The sequence below is a fragment of the Condylura cristata genome, unplaced genomic scaffold (genome assembly GCF_000260355.1).
Source record: "Condylura cristata isolate star-nosed mole 26May11 unplaced genomic scaffold, ConCri1.0 scaffold00002, whole genome shotgun sequence".
Lineage (NCBI taxonomy): Eukaryota > Metazoa > Chordata > Mammalia > Eulipotyphla > Talpidae > Condylura > Condylura cristata.
Window position 1 is genome coordinate 9487868 of NW_004567103.1, and position 17617 is coordinate 9505484.

The 17617-nt window shown below is 48.7% G+C and overlaps 1 protein-coding gene across 1 annotated transcript in view; it reads right to left on the bottom strand.

Annotated features, from left to right (window-relative positions):
* Positions 1–15193, bottom strand: part of SGPP2 (sphingosine-1-phosphate phosphatase 2) — a 63549-nt gene extending 48356 nt beyond the window's left edge. The window contains exon 1 of the mRNA XM_012727090.1: positions 15039–15193. The gene's annotated coding sequence lies outside the window, so the exon portion shown is untranslated. The remainder of the gene's footprint in view (positions 1–15038) is intronic.
* Between the last annotated feature and the right edge of the window lie 2424 nt (positions 15194–17617).

Here is a 17617-nt window from a genome sequence, read left to right on the forward strand (position 1 = left end):
GCCTGTTGAGTCCCACCCCCTAGAGTCACATTGTTATGCATCTGAAAAACATTTTCACATGGAAAAAACCTTTCCCCCCCACCTTCTGATTTCAATGCCTGGGAATGCCAGAAGAAACTTAATTTTGAAGGAACAAAAATATCTTTTTCCAGTTATATCTGGGCACAAGCCACTTACATGGACTCACAGTTACACTGGAAGGGACCTCGGTGGGGCGTGTTCTTATATCTGCCAGTGCTAGGGGAGCCCTAGGGGAGCCCTAAACTCTCACTGAACCCCACTCTCAGCTTGTATTTTCCAGGCCAAATTATTCCGTATGACTCTCAGGGGCACTGACACACAGAAGCAGCAAATACTGCACCTCCCGGGAGCCCAACTAGAGACAGTCAAGGCATGTGAACCATGCTGAGGAACTTTTTAGGGCTGCATACATTGCTGAAGCCAGAACCCCTGATTAAAAAGAATGAGTAAGCGATGCATCGCCATCCGTATTTTTTATTTGTTTATTTATTTTTATTTTTATTTTTAAAGATTTATTTATTTGTGCATACAGAACTGGGGTACAGGCCAGAGGAGCAGGGGCGGTGAGAGGCTTCACCAGAGACAGAGTGGGGAACAGAACAGGCAGATCGACGAAGTACACTGTTGAGGGGAGCAGTGGGTGGGTCAGGAGAGGTCTGCCACACCATGTGGTCACCTCCGGGGCAGGCGGGAATCGAACTCATGCGGAAGTGGCTTTAGATTCTCAGTGCTGTGCTTTAACCCGCTGTGCCACCAGGGAGGGCCACCCCATCCGTATTTTTATGATCATAAAACTGTCCAAATGAGAGGGGCCTGTGGTCATTTTGTTGCGCTCCACATTGTGCAGATAGCCAATGTCATCTGCAGGGATGTCACCTGCCTTGCTATTGGTGACTCCAGATTATAAACACTGAGCACCTGTGACAGTCAGCAAACTCTGAGCCCACCCCAGCCTGATGGTGACCCCCACGCACGAAGCCCTCTCTTGTTCACTTGCTACAGCTTCTCCCCGCCCAGAAGATCATTCTTATTGGGTAGATTATTTTGGGGACTTTGGAAATGCTCAAAAGAGTGTTTGTATAAATTAAGGATCATATCATTCCCAGGCTCCATATAACCTACTGATAGGAATGGCCCACTTTCACCCAGTGGGGGAAACCTGTACTAATATGTCCACTGCATGCAATAAAGACAGGTGGTGTCATTCTCACTTGAATTAGAATCCAAGTCTCCTGATTTTTTTTTAAAAAATAATATAATAGTGTATTTTTACATCATTTTGTGCCAAGTTTCCTGACTTTTAAGGTAAATAAGCCATCCTTTGAGTCAATGATTCGAATTCTTCAGGTTAAAAAATTGAATTTCCCCCTCCTATATCCCCATTTTTCTTGCTTCATTTTAACCCCCCAGTCATGTCTAATGTTATACAAACCATCATCAAAGTTGTATATAAACTGTATACTATGACTGAATATTACAAAGATAGATAAAAAGACAGATTATGGCCCTCCCTGGTGGCGCAGCAGGTTAAAGCACAGCACTGAGAAGCTAAAGCCACTTCCGCATGAGTTCGATCCCCGCCTGCCCCGGAGGTGACCACATGGCGCGGCAGACCTCTCCTGGTCCGCCTGCTGCTCCCCTCAGCAGTGTACTTCATCGATCTGCCTGTTCTGCTCTCCACTCTGTCCCTGGTGAATCCTCTGACCCTCTGTGTCTCTGGCCTGTACCCCAGTTCTGCATGAATAAATTTTTTTTTTTTTAAAAAAAGACAGACTACCCTTCAATCAATGAGGTTAAGATTTAGGGAACTTTCCCCTAATTTCGTATTCAGTATTCTGTGCTCACTTATTCTGAGCACTACCAATAACATGAAAAAATTAAAATTCATTGAGCACACTCAATATACCAGAAACACTGGCACGTGTGTCACACAGTAAAGGAAATGAGAGCCCAGCGCCCACCACCAAGATTCTGGACCCACAAAGTCACAGGTTCAGGTCCTGCCTCTGCTCCCTACCGGCGGTTTCCTCACTCTGCTGCTTCACCTTGGAAATGAGAAAATGAACAGGGCCAGCCCTTTAGTCCACAGTGCTAAAGAGGTCAGCACCTGCGTGGGGGCGGCAGAGGCCGCTGGTGGCCCCTGCTGGTGAGTCGAGAATGTTACTTCTTCATAAGCATCATCCAGTGGCTCCTGGATGATGCGCGGAAGCCCCAGCGCATCGCCAGTGAAAGGCGTGGGAAGAGGAGGGAAGACTCCCACCAGGCTAATAAGACTGGGTTTGTTCACTAGCTCTCAAGTTTCCAGAAAATCCCAGAAACCAAAGGATGGATTCTCCAGCTGTCCACTTGTGGAGCACTTAACTAACGAAACCTTTCCTTGTAGCTGGACCCACCCACTGCTGGGGTCTGTCTCCCCCTGACACTGATGGGGGGAGGTTTCCTGGTGCCAGAATGAGACACTCAGAAGCAGCAGCATGGAAGCAGCAGCACGGGACAGACAACCAGCATGGCACAGAGCCCAGAGACCACCCTGGTCTGTGTAAGGTTGGGGTACCAGCCAAGCCTGGGCACAAGGAGGGAGCAGTTGCCCCAGGCAGAAGCAGATATTCAGGAGATACCCTGACCTGTCACCACCAGTGAACACAAGCCCGGCAGAAAAATAGGTTCCATGGGGCCGTTCCTGGTGGTGCAGCAGGTTAAAGCACAGCACTGAGAATCTAAAGCCACTTCCGCATGAGTTCGATCCCCGCCTGCCCCGGAGGAGACCACATGGCGTGGCAGACCTCTCCTGACCCGCCCGCTGCTCCCCTCTGCAGTGTACTTCATCGATCTGCCTGTTCTGCTCCCCACTCTATCTCTGGTGAATCCTCTCACCCTCCGCATCTCTGGCCTGTACCCCAGTTCCGTATGAATAAATCTTAAAAAAAAAAAAAAAAAAGAAAGAAAAATAGGTTCCAGTTCCTTGTCAAAATTTTCCACCTGGCTGTTTCTTCCCCCTACCTAGGCCTATAAAAACCCTCTTTCCCCTCCCTCAGCGTGACGTCTATGACCTCAACTCTCTGTGGGGTCAGTGAACCTACCTGGGAGTAAGGAAATACGCCTACTTTTGGTTTGACTGGCCTCGCTATCTCTTTGCGTCCTCCTCACTGTGCTGGGCCTTTCAGTCTGGGGAAAATGGGGCCCTCTATGCCATAGGGTGTTCCAGCGTCAGGCGCTGGGAGAACCACGCCTCCACCCACCCCACAAGAGGTTTCAAATGGCTCTGCCACGCTGCCTGCCTGCAGCTGCTCCAGGGGATCCAACAGCCTGGCCTGCTGCGGCCCAGGGACCCAGGTCTTGGCCCAGGGCCCATGCTCCAGCTGCGTCTTGCAGAGAGGGAGAGGGGCGTGGTCGGAGCAGGGCAGGGAGACTCGGGGCACCCGTGTGGGATGTGGCTGATTAATGGTGGGAGGGCAAAACCCAAAGGGAACATGACTAAAAAGAGCAGCCCTGATGTAAGAAAATAAATATACCTCCCTCCCCCACCCCTTCAGCCCCCCCAAAAGGCTTCTGCTTCCCACATAGCTGACACTTCCTAATCTTCATTTTGGGGGAGCTACTGAGAGCTGTACCCCCACCATACATACATACACACACACACTCAGAGAGCAGGACAGGCCTGGAATGCGGGTCAGAGGGGGCTGCCAGTGGCAGGAAGCCTGGGAAACATTGACAAGAAAATGCCTGGCTTCCCCAGGAGGCTGTCTCTCCCCAGGCAAGGGGCTTCCCTTCAGGTCAAATCCCCTCCTCCTAAGGGGACAAAGGGCCAGCTCAGATCCTGCTTCTTTTCTACTTGGTTGCTTTGCAAAATCAGATGAGGGAGTGGAGTGTGGGCTGGGCCTGCCCAGCCAGGGCACCAGCAGGAAGCCCTCTTGTGGCTTCCCACCCTGTAGCCCAGGGCCCACAGCCTTCCCCCTGCTGGGTCCCTGCGATGGCTCGGCCTTCTGGGAAGTGGACAAAATCTGGGACCTGCCATCTGACAAGTGGGGAGCTTGGGGGGGGGGGTTCAGCACAGAGGGTTGAGGGCAAAGGTCTGAGGAAGCCGCCCACTGGGGTCCACACACCGCAGGCCCTTGCAGATGAGCCTGTGTCTCCCCTGGGAGGGAAGTAAAGTCCAGCATTCGAGGCAGGATGGTGCCGAGGACAGGAGTTCAGGCACAGAAACAAGTGGACAGCACCTAAGATACCTACTGACTGGCTCCTTGCGAGAAAGTCCGTCTATCCTTGGAAAGGGGTGGTTCCAGCTTCCAAGAGCTGCAACAAGAGAAGACTGGGAGAAGGAAGAAGGAGAACAAGAAAAAGACCTGGCGGAGACACAGACGCAGAGACAGAAGAAAGAGCGCTTGCTTCTTGGCCTTGGACTTGTGCCAGGGACTTGGGGGGAACGGGAAGGAGACACTTGAAAGAGACCTGGCAGAGAGATCTGTCGGAGGCTGGCCAGGGCAGCCTTCACCTTGAGTTTGCTCCAGATTGGCCTGGGCTCGTCTGCTCTTCCCTATGGGTCCCCAGCAGAAGGTGCCTTAGATGGGGGCAGCTTTTTGGGCCTCAGTGGTCCTGCATCGGGCCACCCCCCTTTACCCACAAGGGGATGGATGCTTAATTGGAAACTGTTTTAGTAATTTTTTTCTTCTTTCAATTGCACAGTATTTGTATGAAATTTCTTTTCGATTGAAGGTCTATTATTAGAGTATGTTTTGTTTTTATGTGGTGGATGGCGGAACCCAGTTAGAGCAAACAGCTTTAGAGGCCCCAGTGTGCCCCTCACTCTGCCCCATGACACAGAGGGGGGGCACTGAGTTTTTCTCTGTGAAATGGGTTGTAAGAGCAAAGCAGCTGGCATGTAGGGAAGCCTGGTAAACAGTTGCTAGGTGAAACAGCCACACGAGAACTCAACTTTGTAAATGGAATTGATTGGCTCAAAAGTATTAGAGTTGTCCATATTTTATTTGAAATTTTATTTGAAATTTTTATCACAAAGAAAGTACCCCAGGGCCTATTGATTAGCTCCTTCTGTTTTGGGGTTTTTTTGGTTTTGTTTTTTGTTTTCCTTACAAAAAGGCTAGGAGAAAATCTGGGGGAAAAGTCCAGTCTAGAAGGTTGAGTTTGCAAAGTCCCCAAGGGACTGAGGTATCTGAGGCTCTGACTTCAAAGAGAAACTGGGCTGGGATCCTGGGCTTCCGGTCTAGATAGGACTTGGCAAAAGGTGTTTGTTTTTCTTGATAAGACATGAAAAGCTACACTAAAACCACAGGGAGAGGAGAAGAGCTGATGGGCTTCAAAACGCTGCATGAGATGTTTTCGTTTCTGTACCATTTTAACAGATCCAACCTAATTTTATCCACAGAAATATCCTGCTTCCCGGCCCCTGGTGTTTAGGCTGTCAAGTAATCGATCCCCCATCCGAGAGAGAAATCGAGGGGAGCGGAGCGCTGCAAGAGACGCAGCTGGGAGAGCTGCCCCCAGCCTGGGAGGATTACAATTCTGCCGGAACCAAACAAGCCCAAACCCAGCGCTGGGGTCCTGTGGCCCTGGGGGCAGGAGCAGGGGTTTAGGGGGAGAGTGGGGGCAGTTAGGAAAGGAGGAGGCACATTTTCTCATCATCATGGTGGCGGAGAAGGAGAGGAGTGTGGAGGGGAGAAGGGCATGAGAGGGGCAGGGAGAAGTAGAGAGCAAAGTGGGGAAAGGAGGGGGAGAAGACAGAAGAACCCCCTTCAGGCCACGCGGTGATGCCATCAAGTGTGTGTGTTCACACCCACATCCAGTTTCAAGGCTTAAGCAAAAGCGTTCTTTACTGTGTTTCAAAACCCAGCCCACACAGTTTGCATCACAAGCCCCCTCCCCAGAGACACTTAATATTTAACTAAGGCTAAATGACGAGATTCTGCACTTCAGAGGGACAGTGAAGTAATCCTATTTCACTCAAGGCAAGTTAGTGAGGTTACAGTTTGGCCACTGTTGAATACTTTTCAGGACTCATTAATCTCAAGCATGAACCAACTTAACAAGCAAGGCGATCTTTTGAAGGCAGCACAGTGGTGGTGGTTTAAACAGAGGATTAGGAGATAATCACATTTAAAGTCACCATTAGGTGCTGAAATTGACCTGGTCAAGGGTGGAGAGTGCAGGGACAAGGCAGGCCTTCTCCTCTCCTCCCTCACCATGTCTCCCAGATTGCCCGAGAGGCAGATGTCTGTCTGCAGAACCAGACAGACCCTTTGACACGTTACCACAATGGTCGCTTCTTAACCGAATGATGGGACAGTTTTGTAAAAATCATACCTTAGAGCCGACAGCAGTGAGGCACTGTCCAGATTATGGACACAACAGCTGTACAGGCTGCTTCTGCTCTGGACTGCAGGGAACACCCAGTGAGCGTCCCAGAATCAGCGGGAGAGATATGAAATCCATCACTCCCATTTAACCTGGAACTCTCCGGCATCGCTTAATGTGACTTGGAAGACAAGAATGGAAGACCCTGCCAGAGGAATGTGGTGCCCATAGCATAGGAGGGTAGTCCCCTTAGAAAAGCCAGGTCCCCATGCCCTGCCCCACTTAAGGAAGGGTGGGGCTGATCAGTGAGGGGAACTTAAAAGAGACTGGTGGGCCCTCCCCTGTGGCGCAGTGGGTTAAAGCACAGCACTAAGAAGCTAAAGCCACTTCCGCATGAGTTCGATTCCCGCCTGCCCCGGAGGTGACCACATGGCGCGACAGACCTCTCCTGACCCGCCCGCTGCTCCCCTCAGCAGTGGACTTCGTCGATCTGCCTGTTCTGATCCCCGCTCTGTCTCTGGTGAATCCTCTCACCCTCCGCATCTCTGGCCTGTACCCCAGTTCTGTATGAATAAGTAATTCTTTAAAAAAAAAAAAAAAAAGAGACTGGTGGTGGAGGGGTTCAAGTGTCAGTACTGTTAAGCTGCTCCCGTCACAGCAGCCTGAGTTAGACCCCCAGCCAGGGAGGTGACCCAAGGCCAGGGAAGTGACCCCCGATGCAGCAGACCTCTCCTTTCTCCCGCTGTTCCCCTCAGCATTGTATTTCAGTAGATCTGCCTGTTCTGCTCCCCACTGTGTCTCTGGTGAATCCTCTTAATCCCACCCCCACATCCTAGTTCTTGCATGCATAAATAAATGAAAAATCTTAAGAAGAAAAGACTGGGAGAAGACTTAGGGAGAACAGGAAAGACCACCTGGAGGAGGCCCATTTAGAATAGGCAGGAATTGGGGGGGACCCCACAGTGCCCCTCAATCTGCCCACTAACAAAGACATGAAATTTATACTTGCCAAGCAATTAAACATTTTCTTTTAAGGGCTTTCTTTTGATATTGCACAATACAAGGCAGCGGGTGATCTGCCAATGAACTAGCAATGAATTTAACATGTGCTGCAAATGTACTGTCCACCGCTGAGGGGCTTCACGACTCCAGAGAGAAGCAAAGATGCCTTCGCGCTCAGCAAGCCGAGCAGGGGCATGCCTTCTAGCCTTTGAGAAAACCGTGTCCCACCCAGCTTTCTTCTACTCCTCCTTACTCTTGACCAGGGACAGGCCTTTCGTAAGCCCCACAGGGTGAACACGGGAAGACTCAGGGCCCACTCTCTAACTCTCTAAACTCCAAGGAGTCTCGGGGAGGCTCTTGCACTGTACAGTAGGACATGCAGGAGGGATGGTGAAGTGCTTGAGCAGGGGGGGTCTGCACACGGGAACAGGGGGGCTCCCAGGCAAAGGGAAGTTTCCAGGTCCCTTGCCCTATCCATGCAAGAGTGGAGCTGAGCAGGGAGGGGAAGAAGTCAGAGAGAAGGATGGAGGGAGGAGGGAGCAGGATGGAGGCCTGAGGGAGGCATGAGGAGCAGAGACCTGTGAAGAAGCGACTCTTGTTTCTTGGGCCTGGACTGGGTGAAACAGATGTGGGTGGAAGGCCCATGAGGAGGCTGATGATGGCAGCGTTGATCTTGATTTCAGTGTTGCTCTTTTCCTCCCAGACTTGTCTGGCCAGGTCTGACCCTTCTTTGGGTCTTCACCGGGAGGTGCTTTAGACTTGTGGCAGCTTGCAGGCCTGGCTTCGGGCCAATCCCTTTTGGCTGGACTTTTACCCACACGGGAATGGGTAACTTTAGGTGTTCAATTTAAAAACGATATTCTTTGTCTTTTCTGTATTGCACACGCGTTGTATTAAAGGATGGCAGAAGCTATTTAGCACCGACAGGTTTGGGGATTCTGGAGCGCCCCTTGCCCTGCCCTGTAACACGACTAGGACCCAAGTCTCTTGATTCTGCAGCTGGGCCTCTGTCTCTGTGGCCCCTCAGCTGTCCACCCATATCCTGAATTTTGACTGGACTCAGGGTGGCCACGTGGGCACAGCTCCAGGACAGGTGGCAGTGTTACCCAACCTGCCAGGTTAGGCATCTGGAAAATCAGAACTAAAAGACCGTTGAGAAGACACTAGCAGGTGAGAGGCAGCAGCAGGATGTGGAGTCCCTCCCCAACTGTGGCAGACAGCCACTGACATCACTTCCTGTGAGGTTCTGGTTCTCGGATTCCCCGTGGCCTGACAACACCCCCCTTCTTGAGCTGTGCTGAGTGGGTCTCTGTGTCTGGAAACCAAGTAGCACTAGCAGCCAACATCAGCCTGCTGTGCCGTTAAAAATACCCGACAGGCAGGCTGAGAATTTGTGAAAGCGTGACTAGAAATGGCAAGAAAAAAAAAAAACTAAAGAAAAATGTCTTCATGTCACCAAAAGTATATAGAAGAAAAATGAACTGAGATACCACTTTTATTGGTTAAATTAGCAGTGACTTAAAAAATGTGAACAGGCCCTCCCTGGTGGCGCAGCAGGCTGAAGAACAGCACTAAGAAGCTAAAGCCACTTCAGCATGAGTTTGATCCCCAGCCCAGAGGTGACCACATGGCGTGGCAGACCTCTCCTGACCTGCCCACTGCTCCCCTCAGCAGTGTACTTTGTCAGTCGGCCTGTTCTGCTCCCCACTCTGTCTCTGGTGAATCCTCTCACCCCCTGTACCTCTGGCCTGTACCCCAGCTCTTTATGCATAAATAAAAAAAATCTTTAAAAAAAATATGAGAACACACAAAGTTGTGAGAAAGATGGAAACGGGTACTTTCATATAGGGGGTGGGGGGTCACCTACGGGTGGGATGGGGGCATCACAGGGCCAGCACTGGAGGTGGGGTAGAAATGATTAACATGGTCCTTCAACCAGCACAGCAAAGAGAAGTCAGATGCAGGAGCTCCCTTAGGTGGGACTGTTCTGTAGACAGTATCTGGGTGTCCCTGGTGGCACAGGGGTTAAGGTGCAGCACTGTGAAGTTATTGGCAGCCACTGCAGCCCAACTCCATCCTTGGCCAGGAGCTGATCCACCTGCTGAGCAGACCTCTCCTGTCTCTTAGTATGCATAAATAAGTAAAATGTTTTGTGTGTTTTTTTTTTTTTTAAAGAAGGTTTCTGGAGAAGCAGACCAGAGATGGGGATATGGAGATTGCGGGCCATTTGAGAATCACCAGTCCCTACAAAACAACCCAATCACACCCTAACAGCCATTCATTTAACGATCGATCGATCGGTAACAATCCCACAAAGGAATGGGCCCCTCCCCAGAAGCAGAGCCTGGTCTCAGGGATCTCTACACTCTGTCTTGTCCTTCTCCTGTTCCTAACAACCCTCTCCTTTTAAAACGTGGCCTCAGCCTGCCTGTGTGCAAGCAGAAGGCAGCTCCTGGGTGGACTTGCCATCTCTCACTGAAAGGGGAACACAGCTGAAACTCTTCTCACAGGAGCCCAAGAACCCAGCTCAGTGAACCCCACATCTCATCAAAACAACACCACTCCCACATTTCTAGGAACATCTGGCTAAATATACACGACTAGCTTCAGCAATTCTGTCAGGCTTATGTATCAGGAGGAGGCTGGCTCATTTAGGAACAACCCTACTGCTTTCCAGTGAGTAATGCAATTTCATTTTATGTTTGTCAAGACAAGTTTGTGGCTCACCTCTGAGTCAGTGAGCTGCTTGTAACATTAGACTAGGTCTTTGTCTTGTATCTGCTTCCCCCCTAGTTTTGATTTGTCTACTTTTTTTTTTCTTGCATCTCATTTTGAATGTCATGAAATATCGGCGGAAAGACATAGGATATAAGTTAGTAAATCATAAGAAATGGAATGTTACCAGGATCAAATGTGCGATTTCACTAAATGGAGAATTACTTAGCAAATAGTGCGATTTTTCCCTGTTACAAACTGAACACCAAGTCGTTTCATGGATATTCTGGCCTTTCTGAGACACAGCAATACGATTTTAAAGCTTCTATTTTATTTTTTGATGGGCTGGAATAGAAATGATAGTCACTCAGTCCCACACAACTCTCTGAACTCTTTATGAGCATCTAATCACGTGAAAATCATTCGTGCCTTTTCTCTTGCAAAGGCAGAGATCTTGGTGACAAAAAGCAATGACAGGTTAAACCCTTGATGAGTGACAGGAGATGGGAAAATGAGGAGATGGATGGATGTCTTTCAGCTAATCTAAATTTTCTAAATCTATCTAAGTTTTCTGGGATAAAACACCTTTAACTTGTCAAGAACGGGATGTAAGAGACATAAAACAGTTAACAAATGCTGTGAGGGCAGAGCTGAAACAAAAGTTGAGCAAACATGCAATGGGGGAGAATCTTGGAATTTTAATACTTCAAGCCTCAGCTTTAACATATCAAAGTGGACAGTAAACACTTTGGCTGTCACTTAAACACCAATGACAAGGACGCCCCTCTCTGGCACTGGATTTCGCTCATCCGCTCTGTGGCTCCAACCAAAGTGATCCTGGACCAGTTACTTAACCTTTCTGAGGCAGGGAGACAGGACAGGTCTCTCTTCCTGTCCCCTCAGAGAGGCATGCCCATCTTGCATTTAACAAGCTTGTCTTCTGCTTTCTGGGGGAAAGGAAGGCCATCCCTAAGCGGATGGATAGTAAGGAAGTGAAACATCTAAGGGAGCGAAACACCAGGCGTTAACAAGCAAGCTGGCGCAATAATCTGCTGCATCGCAGGGACACGCTGACCCTCCTGCACCTCCCTTTTGTTTTACCCCTTTGTATAAGTCCCCCTGCCCTCGCCAAAAGCAGGAAAGCTCATCCAGGCGTGCGTCTGCTGCCCTCCTCAGTCTGTCGGCAAATTAAACCATTTTCCTTCTCCTCAAACTGTTTCCTTTTATTGGCTGAGGGAAACTAAGGCGTCTGTGTGGCATCGTTTCTACACTTCAGTTCCTGATCTGGAACATGGGCTGGCAATGCCGCTCAGGACTGCTGCAGGATTAAGTGAGGCAAAGTATGTCAAGCACCACAAGAAGCCTAGGGGCAGGAGTCTATACTAAGGGCTCCCCAGAGGCTATGGTGTGTTCTTGTTGGAAATCTTACTACTCTGACCTATAAAATGATGAAAATGATAGTAACCCATTGTAATGAAGAGCAAATGGGATGACGAACTTCGATGTGAGTGAAAGCTGAATCCAGCATGTACTGCAGAGGAAGGAACAAGCTGGACAAGAAAGCCTTTTTAATGGAGTCATCCCGATGCCACAAATGATTTTTAAAAGCAAGAAAACCTGTTGGGACTTCCTCCACTGACAACTGTCGAATTAATAAAACTTGACAAGATCTGGCATTCCTGAAGGCAGCTGCCTTTCAAAAATTTGGGTGAGATAAGATGTCTTAAATGTACAAGTCTTCAAATGCTGCTCCTTATGTAATTGCCATTTCTTAATCCCCAGACTTGAAGAGGACTAATTTACGGATATCCCTTATAGGGGAGCCGGGCCCAGGCAGGAAGCTGATTGCTCAGAACTTCACCTGCTCCCCTCCTTCCCTCCAAAACCCAGGGCCAGGGGGCATTTCCCTTCACCCACCCTCAACACTGCAGCCAGAGCTCTCACCTCCTCTCCCCTTCCCACCTCTCTCATGCTCTCAAACTCAATCCCTCATACAGGCAAGCATGTCTCACATACACAATCTCATACACACAAACTTTCACACACAAACACTCAACGCTAGCTCACACACAATCTTACACACGCAAATTCTCACAAATATTCACACACAAACTCGCAACACAATCTCTCACACACAATCTCACACAATTTCTCACACACACAATCTCACACACACAAATTCTCACACACACACTCTCAGCACAATCTCACACACAAACTCTCAATACAATTTCTCACACACATCTTATACACACAAATACAAACACAAATATTCACACTCACGCAAAATTTCAACACAATCTCTCTCACACAAATTCTCACACACCCACGAACTCAATACAACTCTCACAAACTCACACACACACGCTCTCACATACACAAGCTTTCACACACAAGTTCTCCTGCTGCCTGTTCCCATTCCCCCAAGCCTTGGACTTCTCTCCACCTGGAGCTATCAGGAATGGCCACTCTCTTCCAGCTATAGCTGACCACACTGGGTAACTATAAGATTCTCAGCACAAGGCCCTGCGAAATAGCCAGACACCCCTTCTTAAAAACCGGTAGTAGGCCACCAAGCCTCAGGAGAATCTCCCGCACAAAGGTCGTTCTTTCCTTCCTCAGGCGAAGGTTATATTTGCTCTCTCTGGCAAGACTAATAACTCTATCTTACATGGGAAATCCTTGGAGCACTTTGGAACCAGGACTCCAAAGCATGAAATGACCACCAAGGAGGACAATCAGAGTCCCCTAACCGTGCCTCCCTGGGGCTCAGCCCCTCTGACAGGTCCCACTCTCTGTAGAGATGACAGACCTGTGACTCCCCAGCTCATGCCAAGTATTTCGCTTTTCAAGCACTATCCGCCTCATGCACCCACCATAAAAACTGGAGATTTTATATATACATGTTATATCTCAGAAAATAAATGACAGGTAATGAATTAAGGCCTTTTGTGCATTTTCCTAGAAAATTTTTTATTTACTTCCAAAGGAATGCCCCATGCCAGTATCTGCACCCCTCGCCCACCCCTCTCCCGGGGTGGAACTGCTGGGCAAATGTAAACCCTGGCTCAGTTGGGTCACGCTGACATGCACCTTTGCACACATCACGGCTGTCTTGTTCAGACAAGAAAGGCAAGGAGAGAGGTGTAGAAAGAAAAAGGTGGCAGTTTCAGAGCCAAAGGAGAAAGTAGGAAGAATTTGGGGCCAAACAGTCCTAACCATAAACCCAAGGGTCCTTGGTTGTTTCAGGCTAGAGGGATCAAGCCAGGGCTCCTGGGTTTGAACTGGAAGGGTTCTTTGGTTGGGAAAAAAATGTTCTGAAAATGTAAGCCTAGAGCTCTCAGGTGGCCTAGTGGTTAAGGCTCAGTCTATCACCATTACAACCTGAGTTCGATCCCCATTCCCCAGCCAGGGAGTTGACCCACATGGCATAGCAGACCTCTCCTGTTTTCCTGCTGCTCCCCTCAGCAGTGTGTTTCAGTAAATCCACCTGCTCTTCCCCCCAGTCTATCTCTGATGAGTCCTCTCTCTCCCTGCACCTCTGCCGTACACCCCAGCTCTATGCCAAAAAAAAAAAAAAAAAAAGTAAACCTATATTTAAAAGCTAGAGGTTCAGCCAAGGTCGAGCAACTCTAGGCCCATTTTCCTCAAGCAGCAACAATGGCCAGACTGATTGCCAAGGACTCCCCGACCCTTGTCCCTGTACCCAATCAGGACTTCATTCACCTCGTCCCTGTTTGTGGCTCTGAATCAAGGCCTTTCTAACTTGTTCTGCAATTGAGGGAAATTTGCCCAGAGTGGGCAAGTCACTTGCCTAAGATCACACAGCTTCTCAGAGCAGTGCCACACGAGGACCCAGACCCTCTCACACAGCAGAACGTCTCAGAACCTCTATTTTCAGGGTGGAATCCTGAACTAGGGAGACAACCTGCTGAAGAGAGAGCCAGCTGACAGCCTTGTCCCTCTAAAGCTAAACAATCTTTGACCTTAGAACTGGGGGGTCCTGAAGACTCCTTGGCCATCACAGACCGTCACTATGCATTGTCATGCTCAGTCAGCACCTGGAGACACCCCCTGCTGGCGGGGCCAGAGCTTTGCAACAATCTGTGTGGCTTCACCATGATTTGGAGAGAAGCACAGTCTCAAGGCTACTTCCTAAGGTGGAGGATAAGACTCAGGATGAGTGAAAATGTGCAGCACGCACACCTCACCTCCTCAGAGACAGCCTCCATCTCCTCTGGTTAGAAACAAACAAAAAAATGAGAATAAAAACCAGACTCAGAACTTCTCTGAACAAGGAACAACAAAAGGGTTGAGTTCAAAACCTCCAAGGAGGGCCCGCCTCCTCCTGGAACCCTGGAGGCTTCGTGTAAGCTGGGTTCCCCTCTCCACTGAAGCCTCCCTCCAGGCAGGGGCCACCTTCCCTGTTTTTGTCCATCCCCTGTATGTGGAGCTGAATCATCAACTGCTGAGATGATCGGCCAGCAGTGTCTGGCTTCAGTGTTTGATCAGATTTTACTAAAATAGACTGTTGGGAAGGATCCATTTTGGGCCCTGTGTGGATGTCAGAAAGGCCCTTTCTCCTCAGCCCCTCATTTTAGCCCCCTGCAAGGAGGGGACATCAAAGCACCGTTGGCCCTTGGTCTGATTACACGTGGGTTGTTTTTTGTCCTCCAACTCCACATTCATGGGCTTAATCAATTATGAACGTGGGTTGGTTGAACCCAACCTGATCCCTTTGGGTGTGAACTCAGTGCAAACAAATGCTGGCACAGGGCTTTGAGAGCCCTAAGGGTCCTGGTAAATGACACATGAAGTTACAGGTTTGCTTGATTTTTGTAAACAGAACAAATCCCCTTTGAGCATTTTATTTCTCCCATTCTTTTTCCCAAGGAAACCAGGTCAAAATTTCAATGATAAAGTGATAAAAGTACTTAAATACCTAAACAGGTAGTTGTAGAAGTAGCAGTGTGTGTAATAGCAGTACTTACAACCCATATGATGACCAGCCTTCTGGATAAAAAGGGATCAATATTCCAGTGGGTGAACGGGAGGAATGTGATGTAGAATACTTCTTGACCCAGAGCGGCTGAAAATCTGAACAGGTAATAGTAGAAGTAATTCTTCACAATGTACTTCTGTACATAAGCCTACAAGGCAAAAGTTAGAAGACTGTGAATTCATAGAACATGTCACTGTAGGGCAAGTTTAAAAACCTCTTACCTGCTCTATCAGTCACTTTCACCATCTAAAAAATTATAACAAAATGACAGCTGCCTCCTCCGTCTGCCATAAGGATTAACAAAGGTAATTCAGATAAATTAACAAACTCAGTCTCCCGCATAGCAGTTTCTTATTAAATACAAGGCATCCTTTTTCTTTCTTTTTTTTAAAGATTTATTTATTTATTCATACAGAACTGGGGTAAAGGCCAGAGATGCGGAGGGTGAGAGGATTCACCAGAGACAGAGCGGGAAGCAGAACAGGCAGATCATCGAAGTACACTGCTGAGGGGAGCAGCGGGCGGGTCAGGAGAGGTCTGCTGGGCCATGTGGTCACCTCCGGGGCAGGCGGGGATCGAACTCATGCGGAAGTGGCTTTAGTTTCTCAGTGCAGTGCCTTAACCCGCTGCGCCACCAGGGAGGGCCAAGGCATCCTTTTTCTTAATTTCAGTATATCTAACACTTCAGCTTGAAAAGAACCTAGATTTAAACCATAAGTATCATTGTGCACCCGCCCTCCCTAGCAGGCAGACTTGAGTGGATCTTGAATTCAGATGGGAACTCCAACCAGTCTTCTTTTCCTCTTAAACAAAATCATCCTCTTTGGTGAGTCATTTGCCAAGCCAGCGACCAGTCAGCTATTGAATTTTACTTTTCCAGGGTGCCTCCCTGGTGACACACAAGTCTTAGCACTGTGAAGCTATCACAGCCACGGCAGCATGAGCTGATCCCTGGCCCCAGAGGTGACCCACATGGTGCAGCAGACCTCACTTGACTCCCCGCTGCTCCCCTCAGCAGTGTATTTCAGTATGTCCACCTGTTCTGCTCCCCCTCTATCTGTGGTGAATCTTCTCACCCGCCTCCCCCTACCTCCAGCCCCACACACCCTCCGCAGTGAGGATGCAGTGACCATGTCATCTCGTGTCACACTTGTGTGTGAACATTGAACATCCATCAGCCCCAGTCTGCCCAAACACAGGAGCCATTAATCCCTTATCACATCAAGGAAGTTGTATTCAAGAAAGCTATTAGGAGAAAGCACAGGGAAAACCCGAATGTTCTCTCTGTGTAAACAGAAGGCTACATGAGCAAGGAGGTGAAATTGATGGGATTATCATGTGGGCCTGAGACAGTGGCAGGAGGTAATGGCCCCTGACCCTGCTAAGGACCCAGGAATGTTACCTTCCATGGCAAAAGGACTGCAGGTGTGATCAAAATAATGATTCTGAGATTCCCCTGGACCACCCAGTTAGTATAATCACAAGGAGGAGGAGGCAGCAAGTTCAAAGACTGAGTAGTAGAAGCCACGTGCCAGCTTTGAAAATGGGGTAAAAGTGTCCTTAGTACAGAGGTGACTATGGACTAGGCTCTTTGGCTTATGGTCCTTGAGTCCTGGGGGAATTTAGAGAAGAAATTGCATGTGGTTATCCTTCAAATATTCATTCTGTGCCTGTTGTGACAGAGAAGGGCTCTGGGAATACGCAAATGAGTGCCAGGAAGCCCAGTTTTGAGCAACTCTTCCCTGGTGGGGGTAAGGATATCACCAAAGCATCATCTGGGGGAATGAATTTTTAAAGGATCAATATTGTGTTGGAGGCCTTTAAAAAAGCTGAAAGTATTTTTATACTTAAGGAATAAAAAAGATGACCTTGGCCATTGCGGAAAACACTCACTGTGCTTGACAGCGTTGGCTGCCTACTGAGCTTGCTTTCCTTTCTTTCTCCTTCCTAAGAGGTTCCTGATTTTATTCCAACATCTCTACCTCCGCCACAGAACCTGTGACTTAGGGGGATCCACAGGCCCCAGGCCCCAGAGGTGTATCTAGCTTCATCTGCATCAGCCATTAAGTTCACAACTTCAGCCTCAAGCCAAACAGAGGGCGATACCACCCTAGAGAAAGTTAGTGGTCGGAAGTGATCGCACTTGTAAGCTAGAAGTGCATCTCTCTGAGGGCAGAGCTATACTTTCACATGAATTCAGTTTAGCAAGACAGGCAACAGATCATCCTAAATAGGACAAACAAAATGTATAGATGCATTAAATAAGGGAGATCTAGCTGCACCTTTATGGCAAGATATTATGGCTGGGTTTACAAAACAAAGGCACTGTGAGGGATAAATAAAAGACAATCCCCCTTTCCACCCCTATCCCCCCCACTCTGACTAACCACTGTGAAGACTAATCCCTGTGGGTTCCATTTTATAAATATACATCCTACAAGCCTGATCTGAGGCAAAAGAGCTCCTTTTAGAGAATGATTAGTTATTAACCCACCAGTTATTGGGACCTGTCCTGGGGTGAAGCTTAACCAGGTAAATATTTGCCAAATTTTGAAAAGGGTCAAACCT